Consider the following 25,208-nt stretch of genomic DNA (forward strand, 5'->3'; position numbering starts at 1 on the left):
TTTAAAAAAAAAGTTAACTGAAACTTGGCACAGTGGCACATGCCTATAAACCTAGAGGTGCGGGAGGCTGAGGCAAGAGGATCATGAGTCTAAAGACAGCCTCAGCAAAAGCGAGACACAAAGCAACTCAGTAAGATGATGATATAAATAAAATACAAATAAAAGGACAGAGGATGTGGCTCAGTGGTCACATTGCCTCTGAATTAAATCCCTGCTACAAAAAAAAATAAAAAATTAAAACACAATAATTTGACAACAGAAATTAATAAAATTGTAAACAAGAACTTTGTGAAGAAAAGGTTTTGTTTTTTTTTTTGAAAAAAATATAAAATTCTTTTAGGATAATTAAGAAAAATAGAAAAAATAGAAGGTGAAAAGACAAAAATTATTAAGAATATAATTAAAGAGAGAATATGACTACCAATCTGACAAATATTAAAATAACAATAAGAGAATGCTATTGACATCTCTATTCCCCAAATTTGATAAGTTTCATTAAATGGGCCAACTCATGAACAGACACTATGCTTGTCAGCTTTCCATCATTATAACATAATACCTGAAGTGATCAATTTATAAGAGAATATGTTTGGGTTCATAATTTTTTGTGTTTCAGGCAATGATCACTATAGATGGGTCTCTAAATCTCAATCCTCCTACTCTGTCAGTCTCCTGAGTCACTGGAATTATAGGCTTCCATTGCCATGCCAAGTTTAGAAGATTTTTTTTTTATTATTTTTTTTGTTGTTGTTACTTGGGGATTGAACCCAGGGCTGCTTAAACACTGAGCCACATCCCCAGCCCTTTTTATTTTATTTATTTATTTATTTATTTATTTATTTATTTATTTATTTATTTGTTTTTGAGACAGACTCTCCTAAGTTGCTTATTGCCTCAATAAATTGCTGAGGTTGACTTTGAACATGTTCAATCAGCTGGGCCAGCAAAAGACTCTTAATTATAAATCTCTCTCAATCCAGTGAAGCTGACAATCCAGATTAATCATCACAATAGCTAGATATATAAAATGTGGTAAATCCAGATAAGACAATATTATTCAGTAGTAAGAAAGAAATATCTATCCAGAAAAAGACGTAAAGAAAACTTAATTGCATAATACCAAGTAAAAGAAAGCATTCTAAAAAGTGTACTTTTAGAATACTGTAGATTCCAATTATATGAGATTCTGAAAATGGAAAATCATGGAGTTAGTAACTAGATTAGTAGTTGACAGGGAGTAGGGATGAGAGAAGAATGAAGAATTGAAGAACAAAAAATGCCTAAGGTGACTATATTACGGTATAATTCTATAATGGTAGATGCATGTGATTATATATTTATCTAAATCCATGGAAGGTATAACAGTAAGAATCAACCCTATTGTATGATATGGTCTTTGTGTGATACTGGTGTGCTAATGTAGTTTCTTTATTTGTAACAAACGTACCACTCTTATGGAGTATTTTAATAATAGAGGAGGCTATTTACATACCTGATAAATCATATTTGAAAAATTTTTGTAATTTCTGCTCAATTGTACTGTGAACAGAAAACTGCTCTGAAATAAAGTCTCCTTAAAAAAAGATAGGATAATTTTATAATATATTTTTAAATAGTAATTGATATTATAATAATTTTATGATTATGTATGTGTTGCAATTAAATTTCAATAGATAATGTTTAGAGATTAAGAAAGATTAGAAGTAATTTTCCAGAGCTGATCTTGGTGAGGTACGAGAAACAAAACCTGAAAGACAATTTCAGAGACACAAAGATAGTATAAGATCCTAAATTTTTTTAATGATTGTTGCTGGAAGCAGAATGAGGATTGACAGAGGAAAAGATAGTTTTCTGTATTCTGTTCAGTGACAATAAACAGCAACCAAAGGATCTGAGGAAAAAAAAAAACTCAATCAGATTAAATTAAACAAAAATTATCATACAGGCATTATTATGGAGAATGCCAAAAGTGTTACAGATCAAAACAACAGCCTGAAATAAGAAATTACCTTCCAAAGTGAATATTTATATTTATAAAAATAACTACAATAGCAATCGTTAACATAAAATTACAGTGATATGACCATCAAGACTACAAGAAGGTATATTTGTCAAATTTAAATGTCAGCCAGTATGGAGTAGATCATGCCTAAGTTAGAACTCCTGTTATCACGAGTAATGTATAAATGTAATATAAAATATAATTTATAAGTGTAATGTAAAATGCCATAAGGAAAAAAATAAATTTTCCGATTCAAAAAGGAAAAGTATGAAATACATGCATAATCACGTGCAATCTACTCGGGAATATTCTTTAACAGATATGGGCCTCCTATCCTGCATAATTACCAGATCCTAATTTGGGGGACATAATCACTTCTACAAATATTACCATGACTCTTAGTTCAACTCCTAGATAAGAAGTCAGCAAACCACAGTCTTAGATTCTAACCTGACCTTTGACCATTTACATTTTTAAATAATTTTATTAGAACATAGCTACAAACTTTGACTGAAACATGCTTTATAGCTCATGCTCTAATCTTCTCTCTGTATAAGGATTGAGTCCTCATACAGAGACTTTATGATACATGAATATAAAATATTTATTAAAGTCTTTAGTAAGAAATTTCATGGACCCTTGTTCTAAAACAGTACTCTTACATTGGTTTTAGGAATAATTCTTAGGTCATATTCTTTCTTCTCTGGAAGCTAATAGCACTCATCCCACTTCCTGCATATAGGAGAATAAGAGCTAAGATTTATTAGAGGACTAAGACATTCACAGGATTTGCCATTCTGGACCCAATGTGTCTTTACCAGGATAAGGATGTATTAAAATATTAGAAGAGGAGTTTCATATCATAAAAGGAAATACAATAACTACATATATATGTATTTATATATGCATACATATTTTACATATATATATATATACAAATATATGTATAGATGTATTTATATATGTATATTTTGTGTGTATATGAATATATGTTTATACAATATGTATATATGTATATATATATTTAATTAATAGAACTAATAGAAGAAATAAGACCAAAATAGTAGCTGAATATATAACCAGAATTGTACATATAAGAGCATAGAAAATTTTAACCATATAATCAATGAAAATACCTAATGGACATACATACAATGCTACAACAAAAAAAGAATAATATATGTTGTCTTTAAAACAAAAAGGCAATTTTAATATTTATAACATTTTCAACCATGAAGCAAATCATATCAACAGTAAATATCAACAGTAAATCATAAAGAATATCATTTCTCATTAATTGGTAATTATTCTAAAAAAATTAAAAGGTTAAATAAACAATATGTGTATTTGGAAATAATAATTCACATGCCCAAGTGACCATTTCATAAAAGATATGTCAAAAGAAAATATCATGGGGCTGGAATTGTAGCTCATTGATAGAGCAGTTGTCTAGCATGTGTGAAACAGTGGGTTCACTTCTCAGCACCACGTAAAATAAAGCATTTAAAACTAAAAAAAAATTTAAAAAAGAACATATCATTTATTATGTTTCAAGTATTTTTGTTAAAAATAAAGTGTACTGCATGCTCTATAGGCATATAGCATGATGTTTTATTATATGTATATCATTTGTATGTCACTTTATAAGCAATATCTCTATAATGGCTGTATATGATTTTATATGTGTGTGTATTTACTGAAGTGGAACAAATTGATATATTCATCATTTCATATAGTTACCCACATTTCCTCCATTTGACAAAACTATTGATAATCTACTCATTTAATGTAAATCTTGGCTATGTATATTAAGCTTCTAAGAATTTGAAACATCATCCCAAGACAGAATCAAGCTAAAAGAGAATGAAGCTTTTCTCACAAAGAAACATGAATTCTATTATTTTCAAATACTGATACACTCAAGATGCAAATGAAACTCATGCAAATTTTAAGGGAGTTGTAGTAATGAAAGAAACACCTATATACTAAAATTGACAAATACTGTTCAAACACCAAAGAAGCCTCTGGACCTTGAAGTATGACAGAAGAAAGATGTAAATGCCACAGTATTAAAAACGTGAACAATTTCTTATTTAAAAGAAATATACCTCAGATATGGATCCCAGAGCCCAGAATGTATTCCCATAAATCAGAGAGGAAAAAAAAAATGGGAATGCCACATTTATTTTCTCTCTCTTTGTAGAAATGGTTCATGGTCAAAAAATGCTTTGAGTGCAGAATATAACGGTTATAAATGTGTGTCTGTGTACATTTAAAAATTTCTATGGACTAGTTACTATTAAGTGTATTTTCATTGTTCTTCAGTTTGATTGGTACTATCTTATGCTGTAAGTCTGCATGTCTTTTCCTTGTCAATTGAGTATGAAGGAGGATGATAAATCTGTATTTTTAAATTGCAATTATCCTAATTAAGAAAAACTTTCTCTCAAGAGTCTTACCCACATCAAGACCTAATGCTGGACTTAAAGAACTGGAATTTAAAACTTGTTACGATTGGATAATACTTTAGGGGAACAAGCATAAGAATATTTTAATGCAGTAAATAATGTGAGTACTTTGTTATTTTCAGATCTTTGCAACTCTTGCTATCAAAATATGGAGTCTTTCTTTACTATTTAAGTCTAGTTTGCATGTTTATTTGACAATAAAATTCATAATGCTCTGTATGTTCTAAGATGAGGTCTTTAGAATCCTTACAGGTTTTTGTTTGTTTTTTTGTTTGTTTTTTTGCCCTTTTGAATGTTGATTTTACATGAACAACCCTGTAATTTCTAGTTTACTCTAGTGGATGTAGAAGAAAAGATCTAGCCATACCAGCCATCCCAAATGATGCCCTAAATGTAGGTTTAATTCTACCAAACAGTACATGATACAAAATGATTTTTTTTTTTTTGCTAGGAAAAGTCGAATTAAAAATTCACACCCAAGTGGGGTGTCAGCATATGCCTGCAATCCCAGTGCCTCGGATGACTAAGACAGGACAATGGTGAGTTCAAAGCTAGCCTCAGCAAAAGCGAGGTACTAAGCATTTCAGTGAAACCTTGTCTCTCTATAAAGTACAATATAAGACTGGGGATGTGGCCCAGTGGTCAAGGGCCCCAGAGTTCAATCCCCAGTACCCCCCAAAAAAAACAAATTCTCACCCAAAATTTTATGAGTAAATAAATAATTATTGTTTCTAAATACTAACTTATGAGGTGATTTATTCCTGAGCAACAGATATGCCTAAATAGGACTGTTCATTATATGAAAAAATATTTAAAATGACCTAATATTTTCAATATAAAACTCAAGATCAAGAAAGATTCATATTCCTATTGCTCACTGTGGGAGTGCAGAATATCTCTCCTAAGGTTCAAAGATATTCTGGGGAACCCCTTGGTGCTATGCTGCCCTGTAATTAGCAAAGTAAAATTATAACTATCAAATACAGTGAAATTTTATATTGGTCCACACACTTCAGCCAAAATTTTTGCTGGGGATGAAAAGAATATAAAATAAGTAGGAGAAAATAGTTTTAAACACTAGATGTAACCCTCTGACCACCTAATATGTATTTTTTTTAATTTTATGTATATACATAATTTTTTTGCTCAGAGCATTAATAAAATAGCATACTATAAACAGTGTTTATTATGGGTCAGGATTATTCCAAGGTCTTTGTAATGCTACAATTATTTGTCACATTGATTCCATGAGTAAGGTAATAACATGTTAAATCTAACTTCTATTAGTAACTATTACTCACATTTTACTCATTATTATCGCATTGTTATCCACATATGATAAAACAAGTTTGATCTTAAAGTTTTTATAAAACAATTAGAACCACTAGCAGTCTCTCAAAGACTTCTTAATCAGTTATGTAATGGGATAAGTTCAAATAATTACTTGAAGGGATATTTGGTACCAAGTAACTTCTCTGTTAAAAACTCCCTCAGCAAAGTGTTATTGTAAATGAAGTCAATAATGTTAAACAACACCAATACAGTTATTTAATTTTTTTCAAGCAGATTTAACATCCTTTCAAAATGGTATAAAAATGTTTTTTTATTTAATACATTAAAAATAATATATAATGGGTTATTGTATAACATATCACATTAATATGCAAATATATTATGATTTAAGACCTATAGTACAGAGGAGAAAAATCTCATTTTTAAAATTTTTAAATCGTATTTATTTCAATTTATATATAAAATAAAAATTATGCATATCAATAGAGTAACATGATGGTTGAAATATATGTATACATTACATAATGTTTAAATTAAACATTTATTTAAGATTAAACATACCTATCTCCTCAAACATTTAATATTATTTATGGTAATATCTTTCAGAATCCTCAAACATTTAATATTTATTTATGTTAAAAGCTTTCAAATCCTTTCTTCAACCTTTTAAAAAATACACAACACATTATCACTATTTATAGTTACCCCACTGTAAAATAGCACTTCAGAGCTTCTTTCTTATAACTGTAACTTAGAAACCATTGAGAAACTTTCTGCCCATCCCCTCACCCTTATGCTCCCCAGTCTCTGATAACCACCTTTTGATTCTCAACTTCAGTGAGATAAAAAAATTGAGATTCCATATAAGTGAGTTCATGCTGTGCTTGTCTGTGTGTGCCTGGCATATTTCACTTAACATAACAATCTCCAGTTCAATCCATGTCATCCAAAATGACAGAATTTTATTGTTTATTTATAAGAAGATAGAATTCCAATGTGTATATACATCACATTTCCTTTATTCATCAGTTAATAGACACTTAGTTTTTTTTAATTTATTTATTGGCTGTTGTAAATACTTTAGCAATCAATATCTGAATATAGATGCTTCTTAAATTGATTTTTAAAATTAATTTCCTTTTTATATATACCAATAGTGGGATCGGTAGGTCATATGGCAGTTCTGCTTTCATTTTGTTAAGAAACTTACATAGTGTCTTCCATAAAGCTGTACGCATTTACATTCCTACCAACAGTGTGCAAGCATTTCCTTACTCCACACCTTTGCCAGCACTTATCCTTTGTCTTTCTGATAAGAGGCATTCTTACTAGGATAAGATGATATCCCATTATGGTTTTAATTTGCAGTTCCCTGAAAATTAGTGATGTTGAGCAAATTTTAATTTCTGCTGGTCATTTGTATCTCTTTTGAGAAATGTCTGTACATTAATTTGCTCCTTTTTAAAAGAGGTTATATGAATCATTTTTGAGTTTCATGAGTTCCTTATGCATTTTGAATGTTAGCTTTTTCTCAAATGTGTGTTTTGCACACATTTTCCCATTGTCTAGATTGTTCTATATATTGCACTTTTTATTGGTTATGTTTAGTTATATATAACAGTAAAATCCATTTTGATATAATTGTCCAAGCATGTAATGTATATTATTCTAATTAAGATCCCAGTCTTGTGGGTATACAAGATGGTAAGATTCACTGCGGTTTATTCATACATGTACATAGAAAAATTATGTCAAATTCACTCCTATTCCTCCATCCTTTCTCCTCATTCCAGTTTATCTAATCTAGTGAACTTCTATCACATATCAGAAACAACAATCAATCATTGGTTTACTGGAAATGGCTTATTTCCCTTAGCTTGATAGTCTCCAGATCCATCCATTTACTGGCAAATGTCAAAAATTCATTTTCTGATTGGTTGGTTGGTTTGGGGGCAGAAGCTTATAAGTTTGATATAAGCCCATTCTCTTTTTTTCATTTTTGCTTTTGCTTCCTGTGCTTTTAGATCTTCACTAAAAATCTTCCTATTACAATGTCCTGAATCATTCTCTGTATGAATTTCAGAAGTTTCATAGATCAAATCTTACATTTATGTCTTTAACTTATTTTGAATAGATTTTTGTAACTAGTAACTGATGGGGTTTAGTTTCAGTCTTTTGCATGTGCATATTTAATTTTCCCAGACTAATTCTGTTTATTGAAATGACTGATTTATCCAGTGTGTGTTAATAGCACCTTTTCTGATAATCAGATAACTCTGGATAAATGGGTTTACTAATAGTTTAAATATTGTATTTTTCTCATATATATTTCTGTTTTTCAGAAAATACAATGCTGTTTTGACTAAGATTTCTTTGCAGTATATTTTGACCTCTCATATTATAGTGCCTAATGCTTTCTTTTCTTTGTTGAAAATGGTTTTGGCTATTGAAGTTTTTTTTTTTTTTAGTTTTATATAAATTTTACGGTATGTTTTCTATTTTTTGAAGAACCTTTGGTACCTGGATTGTGTTTTATTGAATCTGCATATTACCTTCTGTAGCATGACCATTTTAGCAATGTTAAATATATATGTATATATATAGATACATAGATATTTTAATTTTCCCCATATATGTACACATATATGAAAAATCAGAAAAAAAAAAAAAAAAAAAAAAACATCTGTAGCAAGTGATCACATAGTGGCAACTTGTATATATTTTTTCTAGTGCTTGTTTTATAATTCCTTTACTTCAACAAATATCATGGCTTGTTGATTTTATTTTTCATTAGATTTATTTAAATAGAAAACAAATTTTGATGACACATAAGCTTAAGATTTGGACCCTTTTGAATCATTAATATTCCATCACTTTTCTTTTGCTTTTCTAAAACTAAATGTTTTCAACTGATATATGCTATCATAATAAGCATACATATTTATGGGTACCATGTGATATTTTGCTAGATGTACACACTGTGTTACATTATAGGGAAGTTCTGCATTTTGGGGGCTGTAATTTGACCTTGTTAATGACAGGGCAGGACAGTATTGAAAGTACCAGCAGGGGATCACCTGCACTCCTGAGAGACCCATCCTATTGCTACTCAACAGCAATCCAAATGTCTGTCTGTCTCTCTCTCTCTCTCTCTCTCTCTCTCATTTTTATGGGTACATTACAGTTGTACATATGGTGATATTTGTTGCTACATATTATTACACACACACAAACACACACATATACACATACAAGTAATAATACAGTTTGGGCAATATCCCATCAGAACACTTCTCTCCTATCCCCTCCTTACTTACCCCTAATCCCTTTCCTCTATTCTACTGATATCCTTTACTTTTCATAAAATCATACCTTCACCTTTCTTTTCATTTTTTCTCTCTAGCCCACACATATGAGAGAAAACATATAACCCTTGACTCTGTGAGTTTGGCTTATTTCAATTAACAAGATGGTGGCAAGTTCTGTACATTTTTCTACAAATGGCATAATTTTACTTTTTTATGACTTATGACTGAAAAAAAAAACTTCATGGAAAACAGACACATAGACCAATGAAGGACCTCAAGGACCCAGGCCCCACATTAGGAAATCCAACCCCTGTGCCTTGAAGCTGCAGGAAGCTTTCTTACCCAACCCCCATGTCAAAACCCCACTAGTTGCACGTAGCATTTCAAGTCTTGCACAATGGCAACCACAAGATGTTCCATATAGATAACCCCGGGAGGGCCAAACTTGAGCAAACAGGGAGAAAACAGGAACCAAAAAGAGCAGGGTGCAATTTTATGGTTTTTCTGAGAACAAAAAGTTAAAAAAAACAAGTTTACCCCCCAGGTGACCCCGCTGCTGGATTCAGGGAAACCAATAGAAAGGCTGCTGCTGTGCTAAGCTGAAAACTAACCCCCTGCTCCATATAAAAGATCTGTGCCCCAGAGCCCGGTGTGCCAGTTCACCGAAGCTCCGGCTGAGGTGTTGCTGAGCACCCGCAGGCGCCTGTGTATCAATAAACTTGCCTCTTGCTCTTGCAGCCAGTGTCTCGTGTGGTTCGTTCCGGGTTTGGGATCTGTGGATCTTTCACCAATGGTACAGAAGATAAGATACTTCTAAAGTCTCCTGGTCCTTGACAAAGGTGCCAAAACATACACTGGAGGAAGGATAATTTCTTTGACAAACGTTGCTGGAAAAAACTGGATATCTATATGTAGAAGAATGAGACTAGACCCTTATCTATCACCCTTCACAAAAACAACTCAAAATGGATGAAAGACATAGAAATTATGTTATGCAACTCCTGGGAAAAAATATATATTTTCAACATTCCAGCAATATAGACACTTTCTCAAAAGGACCCTCAAAAAAAGAAATACAAATAGTCAACAAATATGTGAAAAAATGTTCAACATTATGAGCAATTAGGAAAATATAAATCAAAATTATAGTACTTCATATGACACCAGTCAGAATTAAAATCATCAAGAATACAAATAAAAAATGCTGGAGAGGATGTGGAATAAAAGGAAAAGTTTTACACTTTAGGTGGGATTGTAAATTAGGATAACCAATACAGAAATCAGTATAAAGCTTCTTAAAAGACTAGACATGAAGCCATCATATTAGCCAGTTTTACCACTATTTGGAATTTATCCTAAGGAATTAAAGCCATCCACTATAGTGATACCTGCAAACTTACATTTATAGCAGCATAATTCACAAAAGTCAAACTATGAAATCAGTCTCAGTTTCCATCAATTGATGAAAGGATAAAGAAAATGTGGGATATATCCAATTGTCTCTTGATCATCAAGAGCATTTGTACTCATGAATATACTAATCCTTTCTTTAACATTGATCCACTTTCATGAAGAGCCATCTGCTGAAAAGATTGTGATAATTTTTGGCTAAATAAAAATGTAACTAATATGTTTGTTGGTCAGTGTTTCACAAATTTGCCTTGGAAAGGACTAAATAGAGTTATAAGTGGAGTCCAGTGTGACCTGAAACAGTTCAAGAATCAAATGGGAATCACAGCCAGATATCAGGGGAATAAATTAAACCTGAAGGAGAATAGGGTCACCTAGACAGACTCCTGACCCATGGGTAATGATTAGACCAGCCAAGGGAAATCCTCACCTCAAAGAACCTCAGAGGCCCAAAATGTAGCACAGATTCGTTGTGCAAATTCAAGACCTCACTCCATATGTCAAGAAGATATAATGAACACTTTCCATCTGGGAAAGAAACAGATGGAAAAGTTAGTATTCAGAAAGACTGAGCAGTTACCTTAAAGTAACTATTGTACTTTAAACATAATCTTTACAAATTATATGGTCTAATGGCACTCTTCATTCTAATACCTATTTACTTCTCTGTATGGCTACTAGACCCTTAACTCCATGTTACAGAATTTATTATTTTATTTGCTATCTATTGTGTTTTTAACAGACAAAACAGTTTTTATAGAACATGAGATATTCAGGAAATATCTGTGAAATAAACAACTAGATGGCTTCACAGGTTTAGGACAATAGGCAGGAAGAATGGAAAGAAGTAGAACCCTAAAGTTTTTAAAGAGGGAAAATATGCCACACAGGGAAAGAGAGTAGACCCCACACTCTGCAGAGGGAGAACATAATCTCGCATACAATCATTTAGTGCCAAGAAGTATTTTTTATACCAGCGAAAAAATAGATATGTCTGCTTTATATGATTTGTATAAGTATTTTGTATTGTTTTTGCCTAACATTAGAGCAATTCTTTGCTGAGGGGATTCTATGACAGAAAATGCATTTCATTCCCTGTCAGATTAGGCTCATTTTGATTGAATATTCTTTTTATTTGCTTTCACAATGGAATTGACACATTATCCATAGACAATAATTTTAAATATTTAAAAGACCTAATTTTCTTGAAATTCCATTTAAAATACAATCTATTTTTTTCTTCTGTAATTTATGATCTGTTATTATGGGCATAGTAGGCAGAATTAGAAAATACATAAAAATGTTCTTTTTTAATTGTCTGTCATCTGATATATTCTTAATATATAATTCCAATTTATCTCTTGGTTTCCTAGTCTCCAGGCTAAACAATTATCATCCCTTAACCTTCTTTTAGGGTCATATTCTTAATCCTTTAATCATTTGGGGGACTCTCTCTTAATCCTCTGTGGTTCTCTTTTAAGTTGCAGAGCAAAAACTAAATGTGGTACCCATGAAAGGTTTTAACTGTGTTAAGATGTAGAGTATAATAGGAAATTTATCTCATGGTATCAACACATTCTTCTTCTCTCCATGTGTCCAGAATTGCACATTTTAATAACTAAGGAATAACATTGTGCACTCACGTTCATCATGTTAGTTCATCTTGTTACCCACTGCTAATGAATAGCTCCCATTGGGATTATGAAGCAGAGAACCAAAGGCATCACTTCATAGGATCAAATGTGAATTATCCTTTCACAATAAAAGAAGAATCATGCAAATCCAGTGACTTTCCTCAATACTGAAATGACTATCAATTATAGCTTACCTTGGACATATTATCTACCAGTATGGATAGTTTAAGGCTCATTTTATCTTCTATCACTATATTGAAAGGTCTGGGCAGCCCAACATGGAGCAGAAAAAGGTGGGTGGATCGATTTTTAAATTAAGCAATAATTTCCAACATATGCCAGAGAACAATATTTTTTTTTTGCTATTTTAAAACACTCAGACTAAAAGTGACATTTCTTGAATAACAGTTTCATGATATTCTACTACCAAAATAAGAAGTGTTTACGTAACAGTTTCATAAAGTTCTCTAAAGGATTCTTATAAAGGAATTCCCAAACACTAGTCAGGGCAGAGTAGGGGAGCATAAAATTTGTCTAGTAAGGCACACTTTTTTTTGTTGTTATTTACTTTTAGAATGTATGTTTTAAATTAATTATAGAATAACACGAATTTTGGAAGGGATATATCGACGTCTTATGGGAATGTCACACAACCTTTCCCCAGATTAACATCTTGCAACACTACAATATAGTAAAAAAAAAAAAAAAAAAACATGGATATTGACATTGGTACAATTCATAGAGCTTGTTCTGCACTAATGAGTTATAGAAGCTACATAAATTTAGATGAATGTAGATTTCAATGAATGTAGATCTGGGAATCTATATCTGTGTGTATTTGTATGCAAATCCCTATGCAATTTTATCCAATGTATGGGTTCATGCAACCCTTTCAAAAATCAAGAAACCTAACTGTAACATGAAAAAAAAAATTTATGCCTTTTTAGATAATTTCTTGAACTCCACCCTTTGTCTCAAATCATTGAAAAATAACTCTTCCATATCATTAATTATGTTATTTCATAAATGTTATGTAAAAGAAATAATATATTATTAATTTTTTTGTAATTTAGGAGCTTTAAAAAAATTATTTCAGAACCTTAAAACCAAACAAATTTAATTTGGAAATTAAGAAATGGAAGCACGCAATTCACATTTTTAAAAGTTGGTAAAGTTATTTCATAATACTCTTTGTATAGCTAGCATTGAGAGAATTGGCAACAACAGAATAAAAGATCTGATAAGTAAAATAAATTCATAATAATTGGGGCTATTCTATTAATATTAAGAAATTCATGGATCATATATTGAATTATTTTACATTTGCCAAGAAAATCATATATATTGTGATTTAACTTACAACATGTTAGCAAAGGTTCTATTTAACTTATAATTCTCTCTATAATACTTATGCCACAGTATTTTTGCATGAGATAATTATGAAATTGAAGAATTTCAAAAATTATTCATTAAAATTATTAATGTTCAATACCAAAATTCAGTTCTTAAACATTTTTTAAAATCAGTTGTGGAGGTATATGATAGAACTCCTAAAACTATAATATGGAAAAGTTAAACTACATAAGTTAATTTACAGATGATAAAATTGCAATGTAGACAATTTTAAAAAACCTACAAAAAATAATTAAAACAAATGCCTTTACTGAAGTTTCTGGACACAGTATTAAAATACAAGATTAATTATACATAAACTTATTTTACTGTTAACATGTTTCAAACTCAAATATATATATATAAAAAATCATGTATAGCACTTGTATTCAGAAAATTACAAAATGCTAATGAAAGAGATCTAAGATATTCTAAGTAAGTGGAGTGATATTCTGTGTTCATCTCTTGGAGGACTCACTATAGCAAAGATGTATTTCCCATTAAATTTTAAAAACACAATATAAGTATTGACAAGACCATGATAAAATTAACATGAAAAATGAAGTAGGATGACTATAATAATTTTGAAAAAGAAGTGGGAAGGATCACTTTATTTGCTTTAAAAGTTAATTATATAACTGTAGAAATCAAGAGTGTGGTACTGTGGATAACTAGGACACATATATCAATGCAATGAAATATGTTGCCTCAAACTAGAAACATACAAGTGTGGCTGACTATTTTTATAAAATGGTTCAAGAACAACACAAAAGAAAATCTTGTACTTTTTAAAAATGGTGGTGGTATACTTGGATATCAAAAATAAATAGATAAATCTCAAAATTCACCACTACACAAAAAATACAATTAAATGTCATAAGCAGAGAGATCCTTCTCAACATTAAAATTTATCAAGTTGTGAGATTATCTTTGCCAAGAGCAACCACTAATATTTTTATTTTTATTAATTGAAAATAAAGTTTTAACATTCTATATTTTGATGACTGAATAAAAGAATTAGAAGAAAATCAAAAAATAAAAAAAAACTTTAACTACAATCAACATAGCATATTAATGAGGGATTATTAGTATATTAAAACATGACATAAAACTACTTTTTCATAATTTTTCACTTATGTAGTTTCTCCTACACTTCTATTATCCCAGTTATATTTTTAAAGTAGTACTATATTTTCCTGGAGCCTGAAAGTAGAGGAGGTGGGCATAACCTATTAAGCCCCAAGCAAGTTGTCTTTGAAATCTTTTTCCTGTTTTCCTCAGGAAGTTCTTCACACTGAATCCCACTGGTTTTGCTACACATTTAAATATAGCATGGTGGGCTTCATTTTGTTGTTAGATCCAGTCTCCACCAGAGCCGGATCATACCACTGTGCCCCATTTTTCACTTATTTCTGAATCTTGTTTTTATTTCTTAAATTTCTCATACCTCAAATATTTGTATTCTAACTCACTGTGCTAGTTTGGGGAAACTGAGTAAACATCACACAGGTCGTGATTTTCTCCATCTCTTATAAATCACCTATTCTTTGGTATTCTGATGTAGCAACACAAACTGGACTTGGACACTTTTCATTGAATATATCATGTAGGATTTCATGTGAAGGTGTTATTCTTACTTTATTTTTAAGATAGCTTGTGGATCTGTGCTCTATGTTGTTGTTTCATGGATTCTCAAGAGAACTCCAAGATGAGACTGGAAGGAACTTTTTCTCAGTATTTTCTCCATATTTTTAATTTGGTTTCATTTGCATGCCCCTTCACCTCATTTGGAATTCAATATAAATGGGCTTTCTCTGGCTAAGTTACAGGTTCCAAATGAATTTGTTATGGAAATTGCACTTGTACATTATTTCATTTTTCTTTGCCACCATAAGTAAATTATTCTTGACATTTTTGGATCTCTCAAAGTACAGAAACAGCTGTAAAATTATATAATATTAATTGCAATGCTGTTCATGTTGTTTTGTATTTCTCAAATATTCTCCACGATTACAATTCACTTTGCTTCCATCTGGAAAAAGGTAACCATACCATAGAAAAGATGTATACTTAAATAAATAAACAAATAGAACAAGCAGGTAATGTGAGAAAACTAATTAAATAACACATTTTTTCCATTCTCATATATAGTTCTATTCATTTGTCTTGGCAATAAGAATGCCATTTGTCTGATACATTGTTTTTTTTTATGATGCAAAGACATATTATCAAGACTGAGAAAAAGGAAATCAGCAACAACCTACAAAAAGGTAACTGCAAAATCTATGACAACATATTTTAATCTTTCTGATATTTCTTTCTGTTAGATATATTCCACAATGAACTCCATAAGGTGTGAAAGATAATGTATTTTTTTCCTTCAATCCTTAATAACACAAGATATATATCTGCTAAAACTTAGTAATTTTTATAAAAAATTTGGAATCTGTTTATAGGCATTTATTTTCACATGTGTTATAATCAAAATGATTTGCCTGAAATTTGTTTTTATTTATAGCTTTCATATGAAGTTTCAGTAGTAATGTTCTATTGGCCTTATAAAATATGATTGGAGACATTCTTTAATTTTCCATTCTCTGAAATAATTTTTAATTGATTTTATTTCTTAATTTTTTAGTATTCGAATTGAAAGCCTAGGCAGAAAATTGTAAGTAGGTATGTTTTTATATACAGATTTGATTTCTTAAAAAAATATAAGATCATTTTGATTTTCTGTAATAATTTAATATCCTATCAAATTTAGTTATGTATTTTGTAGTATTATTTTGGTAGCACATGTAAAGTCTAGAAAATTTCGGAGAACAGAAATACTTTGCTTTAGACATAGGGAAATGAAAGAGAAGGGGCGGGAGATGAGAATAGGAAAGACAGTACAATGAATTAAACATTACTATCCTGTGTATCCAGTGTAATTCCACATCATGTACAACCATAAGAATGGGAAGTTATATTACATGTATGTGTAATATATCAAAATACATACTACTGTCAAATAAAACAAATTTTAAACACTAGCAAATTTTCCATTGGCTAAGTTGTTATTCCTATCATCATACTTTTTGTTTCATTCATGTGTCATTGTCTCATTTAACTTTATTCTTTTACTGAAATATATATATATATATATATATATATATATATATATATATATATAATAAAAATAAGAAATTATATCATACAATTATAATATTATCTTCATTAGAAGAAATCTTTTGTAATCTGTTAGATTAGATGTACTAGAATTACCAAGTGAGCTTATTCCTTTCAAAGATGCAAATAATTGAATACATGTTTGGGCTGAAATCATGGGAGCTGATTCACTTCACAGTTACTTTTGTCCTATGATGTAGAACTATGGAATCACAACCCCAAGCCTTGTAGGAAGGTATTGAAGACCAATCTGTGACAGATTGTGTGCTCTAAGGTTTGTTAAATGTGCTAGTCAGCATGTCAGGCATCACTTTAAAGTCATCAGTCATACTAAGAAGATAAAAGGCAGCATATATCACCCACTACACTTAGTTCCTCATTCTCTGGGTTAAGACCCTGTAATCTTTCATTTTTTTCTAATATATTCAAACTTAGACTTTGGCATTTATTTTTCTTCCCCCCTCCAATTGTGAATGCAAATTTGTTCTGAAATATTCTGCGAAAACTTTGAAGACACTACTTTTTGTTTGTAAATATCAAATGTGGGAGAGAAGTCTGCAACATGAAAGATAAAGAACAAACAGAAAAGAAAAAAACAGGGTAAAAATAGATAAAACATCAAACAAACTATAAATACAAACCAGAGATGTGAGATGTAGTTACGTCAAAGAAAAAAAAACTTATCATAAAATATCATATTCAGAAAACATTAAAGTCTTATAGTCAAAAATATAATGACACTAATAGTATAAAGTGTTGAAAGAAATGTTGTTAAAATATCTCAAAAATTGGAATAAATAAAAACAGCAGTAGAAGGAAATGTAATCAAAATTTTATTAAAAAAATATAGCTTATTTAAAAGGCTAATTATAAAACTTTTAGTAATAGAGAACAGATGTTATGGAAGACATTAGTTATAATTAATAAAATTTTCAGAACTAATCCATAGATAGAAAAAGCTCACTAAAATAAATAGTCAGAATAATAAATTTAAAAATGGACCATGAAATATATCATCATCTGAAATTATGGGGAAATACCAAATGTATTCTGAGATAAATTAAAGGATTAAGAATGTGTCCAGCTTCAATATTAAAAATGAAAGGCATGAAGAAAATATTTTTTGAAACTTTCTGAGAAAAACAGAGCATAAAATTTTATTACCAAAGCACCAATTAAGGATGAAGGAAGAATAAATACATTTTTAGGCAGGTCAACTTTCTAAAATTTGTCTTTGAAGTAATATTTTTTCATAGGAAGTTGCCTAAGAAAGTTTGAAGAAAAAAGATTAAACAAAATTTTTTAAAAGCTTATAAAAAAGTCAATAATAAATAAATAAAACTTATACATAATTTTAAGCAAAAGACAAAAATAAATTCCAGGAAAGAGATGTCACCAGAACTGGGGTCATAAGGAGGTTCCCCAAAAGGAAATTGGTCCTTAAATTAGACCATGAGGATTTTTGATGTCATTACAGAAAGGAATTTGAAAACAGGTCAAACTGAGGCACTGACTAATTTTATTGAGAAAGCAAGAAGTACAAATGCTAAGAGACAGGGGAGAGTATGGGTTTTGGAGAGGAAGCTGGTTGCTTAACTTTATATTTATTTATGTAAAATCTATAGTACAGAGAGGTGAACTAAGAGGTATTTTTAGTTCTCCTTTGTGTTGGAAACATTTATCATCACCTATTGGGCATTGTTTTTTTGTTGAAAGACCTCCATTAATTTCCATCAGGGCACTTCCTTGTTCTGCTTTGTGAATTTAAACAGTACTAAATTGAAGTAGCATTGAGGGTTTAGTGGAGAGTATGGCCTATAGATAAAATAATCTGATCATAAAAGTATGTCACAATGAAATTTATTTGTTGAGCAAAAGCATTCCTGGAACTGTCTTTCTTTTACATCCAGATTAGGAGAGAGGGTATTCATGGACCTGTGGATAAAGTCTTATAATGAATTTAATACTATAGTTTGTGATCAAAGTACGTAGAAGTAGACCTTGGATCTGGAATTTAAATTTGCATGTTAAATCACTGCCTCTCTTCTTTTGTCACACATTTTCTTTCTGTCTATTCTGTTAGTTTCCATCCTATGTCAGGAGGATGAATAAATGCATTTCTGAAAATCAGTCATAGAGCAGGCTTTGACTAAGGCAATAAAAGAAAGGGATTTAAGAAAATAATATCTTTAAGAAAATAAAGTACAACTAATGAATAACTGATGTGTCTGATCAAAATTGTAAATTATTAAAATTCAGAAAATGTTCACGTCAATATCTTATTTAAATCATATATATTAAATTTACAAATATAAGTAGTTTCCATTAAATTATCCCTTTGCTACTTAAAACAAGCAAAATATTTCAAAAGTTCTATATAAAAAAAGTGTACAGTTTTAGATCCAGAAAGTGAAAAACAAAAGTGCAGTGTCATTGAAACAAAGCCTGAGAAGAATTTCAAGATGAAAGGTGGAGTAAATACCACTTTGTAATATCAAGGTCAGAGTGTCAAGGATGGCGGAATGCTGCAAACAGTATCAAAGTGGATGTTTCTGGAAAAACAAAACAAAAAGTGAAACAAGAAACCTCAAGACCAGATGCTTAACAGGATGAAAGTTATAAAAGTTATTAAGAAACAGTTGTTATAGCAACTAGGGTTGTGGGCCAGTGGTAGAGTGCTTGCCTAGCATATGTGGGTTTGATTCTCAGCACAAATATAAATATATGAACAAAATAAAGGTCCATTAACTTCTAAAAAAATTATTTAAAAAAAAGAAAGAGGCATTGTAAATCATAAAGAAAATATTGCCTTAATATTTATGTGTATAATGTACTCTACACATCAGACCATTGATATAAAAGTCATTAAAAGAGTTATGTAAAGCAGTAGAATACCTCATAAGTTCATTCTTATTAGTTCCATGTGCATTTGTACTGGTAACTGGAATTCCAGTACTTGAAAAGAAAATTTCTGTGACTAAAACTGATATTCATTTTGCTACGATTTAGTTCAAATGTGATCACTTTTTAGAAAATTCAAAAAATAAAAGCATCAAACAAAATTAATAAAGAAGATGATAATAAAGTCCCCTTCCTAATTTAAAGTCAGTGTGTTTAAACTGTCATTTAGGAATTTTTGAAGAATAAACAAAAATATAGTTGACTATCTACCTTAAAATTTGAAAAATAGGAAACACCATTTGGCGTAATATCTTGGCCACTTTACAGCTAAGAAAAAAACAAAATTCATAAATGTATGAGAATAAAATGTAAAGTTTGGGACGTGGGAATAAATACTTTGAATAATTTTATCATAGTTAGAAAATGTTTTATAATTTAAGTTTTAAAACTTATATTTTAAAAATGTTATAGTTTCATTTTATTTCTTTGTTTTTAATGCAAGTACTCTTAAACATCTTTTGTTTTTCATAAATATAAAAGCATTCCTTATTAATATCCTTTTATATTATTTTTGCAAAAGCCTACTATCATAGTCTATTCAGGTTTCTATAGTACAATGTCATTGAATAGTAGAAATTTATTCTCACAGCTCTGGATACTTAGGAGTCTAAGATCAAAGTGCCAGCAGATTGGGGTGCAGGGCACTTACCTGGTCATAGACAGTTGGTGCTTTGTTCTGTATCCTTATGTAGGAGGAGGCCTTCTTAGGAATTGTCTGACTTCTACTTGTTAAGGGTACTAATCCTCATGACCTAGTCCACTTCCCAAAGTCCTCATACTGTTACCACAATGGTCTTAGACTTCAAACTAATTTGTGGAGGTGTCGGTTGGAGGATATAAAAATATTCAAGTTTATGGCTCATACTATGCTATTTTAAAATACAGTATCCTTAGCAAACAAGATTTCTAAAATATGTACACAAATATATTAATAAAAAGCTTTTAGTTTTCTATTTTAGTTTTACTTAGAATACTAAATAAAATTAAAACAATATCAACAAACATCAAGAAATTTACTTTTTAAATTAGGGAAAGATTCACAAAAAATGATTGAGTATAAGATTAATATAAGTGCTTTTATTGAATAAAATATAAACTAATATCAAAACAAGAAATAGAAATCTCTATATTCAACTTCCTTCAGATACAAAAGTTTTAAGACTAATCAAAGATCAGCTAATGTCTGAATATCTTCAAATAAGAACTAATGGAACAAATTGTTTTTAGATTAAGTGACCTAAAATTAGGGTCAAATGAAGGGGGGAAGAGAGGAATGCATTAAATATATAGTGAACAAGAAGTAAATTTTGAGATGTCATGGAAAAATTTCACACATACACACACACAAGTATGTATATTTACCTATTAAAGGCTAACCAGAACAACTTACTAATAAAAAAATATGATAAAGTAGAGATCAACTAGGAAGCATCTCTATAGAATATTTGGTTCTGAAAGGAAAACCTACGGATTTATAAGTAAAGAGAGTGTTTTCATATATTAATTCAATGAAGAGCATATTTAATGGCTAATGCAGAGATGATATTAATTGGTGAGAATAATTTTTGAGAACATTTTAAAATAATAATATATTAGCAGCATATCACAAATCTCTATGATCCTCTGCTCTTAATGCATATTTTAAAAGTGTACTTCTAAGCACCTGAAAGAGTTAAGCATTGCCATGTGACTTACTTTAATTGTTAGAATTTAAAAGGGGATGGTACATGTAATATCCAGGCTAAATTTTCAAAAGCTAGATCAGAGTTTGCTACTTGATTTCATTGCTCTTTTTTATGGTTTCTGAATGAGAATTAAGTATAATAGAGTTCCTATTAACCCATACCTACACAATAGGGACCTAGTGCAGTAGTAACACTTGAACTCTTTAACCAGTGAAATTTTACTTCTGGGATTGCATAGGATGTTGTATTCTGACAAATGCAGAAAAGGGTACTGTTCAAGAAAGTGACTTTCTTGAACTCTTTACTCAGCAGGCCTGTTTGGTTTAAAATACAGGGATGTCTGGCTTAAAACATGGGCATTTTGAGAATTAGCATTCAGCCAACTTTTTTGGAACTAGATCCTGGAGTGTTGCCTCTGGATAAGGGAATTTTAGCATGCGTGAAGCCTGGAACTGCACAGTACCAGTATTGTTTCAAATAGTTTTATATTAGTCATGATTTTTATGGTGAGCTCCTACTTTCTCCTAGTCTGGAGCTTGAATAACTGATGTTATATTCCTAAATGAGTGATACTCCAAAATAATCCTGGACTACCAAGTTTAAGTGAGTTTCCATGGTTGTCACCACTTTACACATGTTGTCACACATCACTGCAGGAGAATGAAGCAAGTCCTATGTGACTTCACTGAGACAGACAGTTGGGACATTTGCCAGGCTTCCTCTAAATTTTGTCCTGAGCCGTAATAAACCATAACCATGAGTATAACAGTCCCTGAGCCAGGTAACTAATTTTAGTGAATCATCAAATCCAAGAGTAGTTTTAAGCATCCCAGCATGAACACTTATTAGCTTCTTCCATAGCAAAAGCCTAAAATGTGTGGCTTTGAATTAGGTGCTAGGCAGTGAACACTATTTGTACTGGCGTCTAGACAGATTGCAATGCATTTTATGACATATGGGTATATGAGTTTTTGTTTTATAAAATTTTTATTATTAACATGCATTAACTATACAAATGATGGTTTCACTGCAACCTTTACCTACACATACTCTGTGTGATCATGTTCAAGTTACCTTCTGTTCTTGTCCTCCCTTCTGCTCACTTCCTCTTGTTCCCTTCCTCTTCCCTAGTAGTACCTCTTCTAATTTTAGGTTGCCTTTTTTTTCCACATATGAGAGAAAATATACGAGACTTGTCATTCCATGCCTGTCTTAATTCTCTGAGCATGAGGTCCTCTACTTTCATCATTTTCCTACAAATATCAAGCTTTCATTCTTCTTTATGGCTGAATAATACTCTCTTATGTATACGTAAAATATTTTCTTTATCCATCCAACTGTTGACAGGCAACTGAGCTGATTCTTTACCTTAGCTATTGTGAGCAGTGCTGCAGTAAAGGTGAGTCTGCATGTACCTCTGTTGAATAGTATTGGGTTTTTGTCTTCTAAGCTTATAGTAGGATTCTCTTGTCTCCTTGAAAATAAAATATTGGCATGATGCTATGCATTAGCTGCAGCATTGATCTAAAGAAGGTAGAAGAACATGGAAGTTTCCATGGAATATGCCACTTTCTTACTCATGTTCCTCCAGCAGAACCACTCAGTCAGTAAAGAATATCAGGTTGGTGATATCTGACATGCTGCACACATTTTCCGCCAGAGGTGTATGCCATTATTTTGACTATATATGTTATCACTAAACTCTTAGCAAGGGAAGCAACTCAAATCCTATCAAGGCATTGAATTTAGTCCAAACGTAGGATAATAAAGAATTATTTCCACCAATTTCAGCTAAGCCTCTTCATGCCACGTTGTCTTAAGAAAATCAATGCATGTGTACTGTGCTATGCTAAAATAAGGACATGGCAGCATCAATTAAAAGTTTCATCCAGAAAAAGAGAAGATGGAGACGCTCCCAAGCTTCACTGTCCATTTCACTGTGAATGCTACAAAAACCTCCACTTTGGCTATGGGAAAATTTCCTTGCTCAGATTTTGGAGGAAATCTCTCTTTTCCACTCATTCTGTAGCCTTTGCTTCTTCCAGTTAACACATCAAAGGTGGACAGTGATGTATATTCCTTTCCTTTGCCTAGCTATATTTGCAAGTTTTGGTGCTGGCACATTATGACTTAAAAACAAAAAGAATTTTAAACTGGGAAAAAGTCAGTAACTTTGTTCTGGGAAAGCATTGAAAGTGAAGGTGAATAACTACATGTCACTGGTAATGAACAGAAAAAAAAAAAAAAGTCACCACAAAGAGAAAGGTACCTGACGAAAAAACATGAAGGTTGACCAGAAAAATGAAATAGTCTTCAAAACTTTTTAGTATAAAAATTAATAGAAATAGGGACAATAAAAATGGTCCATGGCTAGACCTGTTGGCGAATATCTGTAATTTCAGGTACTGGGAAGCTTAGGAGAAGGATGACAAGGCTATCTTCATCAACTAGAGAAAACTACACCAAATAATAAATAAATAAAAGAGCTAAGCTTAATTTTAAAGTACCCCTGGGTGTAATCTCCAGTTTAAAGAGAGAAAAAAGTAAAAAAATAAAATAAAATAAAAATCAGGAGACATTCTATGGTAGTCCATAGCAGTAAATTATCCATTTATTTCCCAAATAACCAAGCCACCAAGTCCAAAACCCCATCTCAACAGACTGTGTCCTTAGAAAAAATTCAAACCAAGTCACACAATCTGTCAAGGCCCTTGAAAGGAATAGAGGGTATATTAAATTCAGCAGTTCATGGAGTGTTTAATGATCAATATTCAAAGATGTGAGCAATGGTGAAATGAAATCACAAATAGTACTATATGGCAATATTGGCACTGTTACTGTTAGGATCTGAAAGGGGAAAAGTAGGGGCTACTTAGAGAAATGTGGAGACAGACAGGCTGTGTGAATATAAAGTTCTGGGCACTGTGAATTTATTTAGAAGATGTGGCTAGAAAATATTGACCTCAAAGCATTAAATTAGCCAGGGAAATACATATAGTATCACATTATCTTATCTCTCTCCAAACTTCTTCTCATAATCTCTATTGTTTTAACTCAACTAGAAACTTGAGGACAAAAGTATTCTGTTATACAATTTTAAGTCAATCTCTTGAGACAATGAGAAAAATTAAGGAAAAAGAACAGAAAGTAAATATGGGGGCCAAATTGAAAATATCCATTATAGATACAGTCAAGATACAGAAATTCACATTGGCCAAAATGAGAAATCAAGTATCAGGCACCTTAATTAAATAACAAGCCATCCCCAAACTTGGTTAATTAAAACCTAAACCATCTTTGTAATTCATTTTATCATTGGAATGCTTACACTTCCAAAAAATTCATATGTTGAACCTAATACCTAATGTGATGATAATATTAGGAAGTAGGTCCTTTGTGGAAGATTAGGTCATGAATGAAATTTTTGCTTTTAAAAAAAGAGATACCAGAAACCTGACTTACCCTTTTTTTATCATGTTAGAACACAGAAAGGAGACCCCATCTATAAACTATGAAATTGAGCCTCATTAAAATTTGAAGTTATTGAAGTCTTCATTTTAGATTTCCTAATATCCCAAACCAGGAGAAATAAATCTATATTATAAGTTACCTTTTTAATGGTATTTTGTTAGAGTACCCTGAACTCACTCAGATCATTCTGAATTCTAAAAAGGAGACTAGTCAAATGAGAAAAATTGTTGAATAATACACTTTTTAGTATATTTAAAATTTTTTATAGGTTGGGTTAGTAATAAGTAAAAAGTCATAATACTAATAATTCATTATCTTTCAGTCTTAAAAGTGGATTGGGTTTAACAAAGCAGTATTGCTTGAAATGCCTCATGCATTTGCAATCAGATGAGTTTGGTTGGAAATGAGTTACT

The sequence above is a fragment of the Marmota flaviventris genome, chromosome 8, assembly GCF_047511675.1.
Source record: "Marmota flaviventris isolate mMarFla1 chromosome 8, mMarFla1.hap1, whole genome shotgun sequence".
Taxonomy (NCBI): Eukaryota; Metazoa; Chordata; class Mammalia; order Rodentia; family Sciuridae; genus Marmota; species Marmota flaviventris.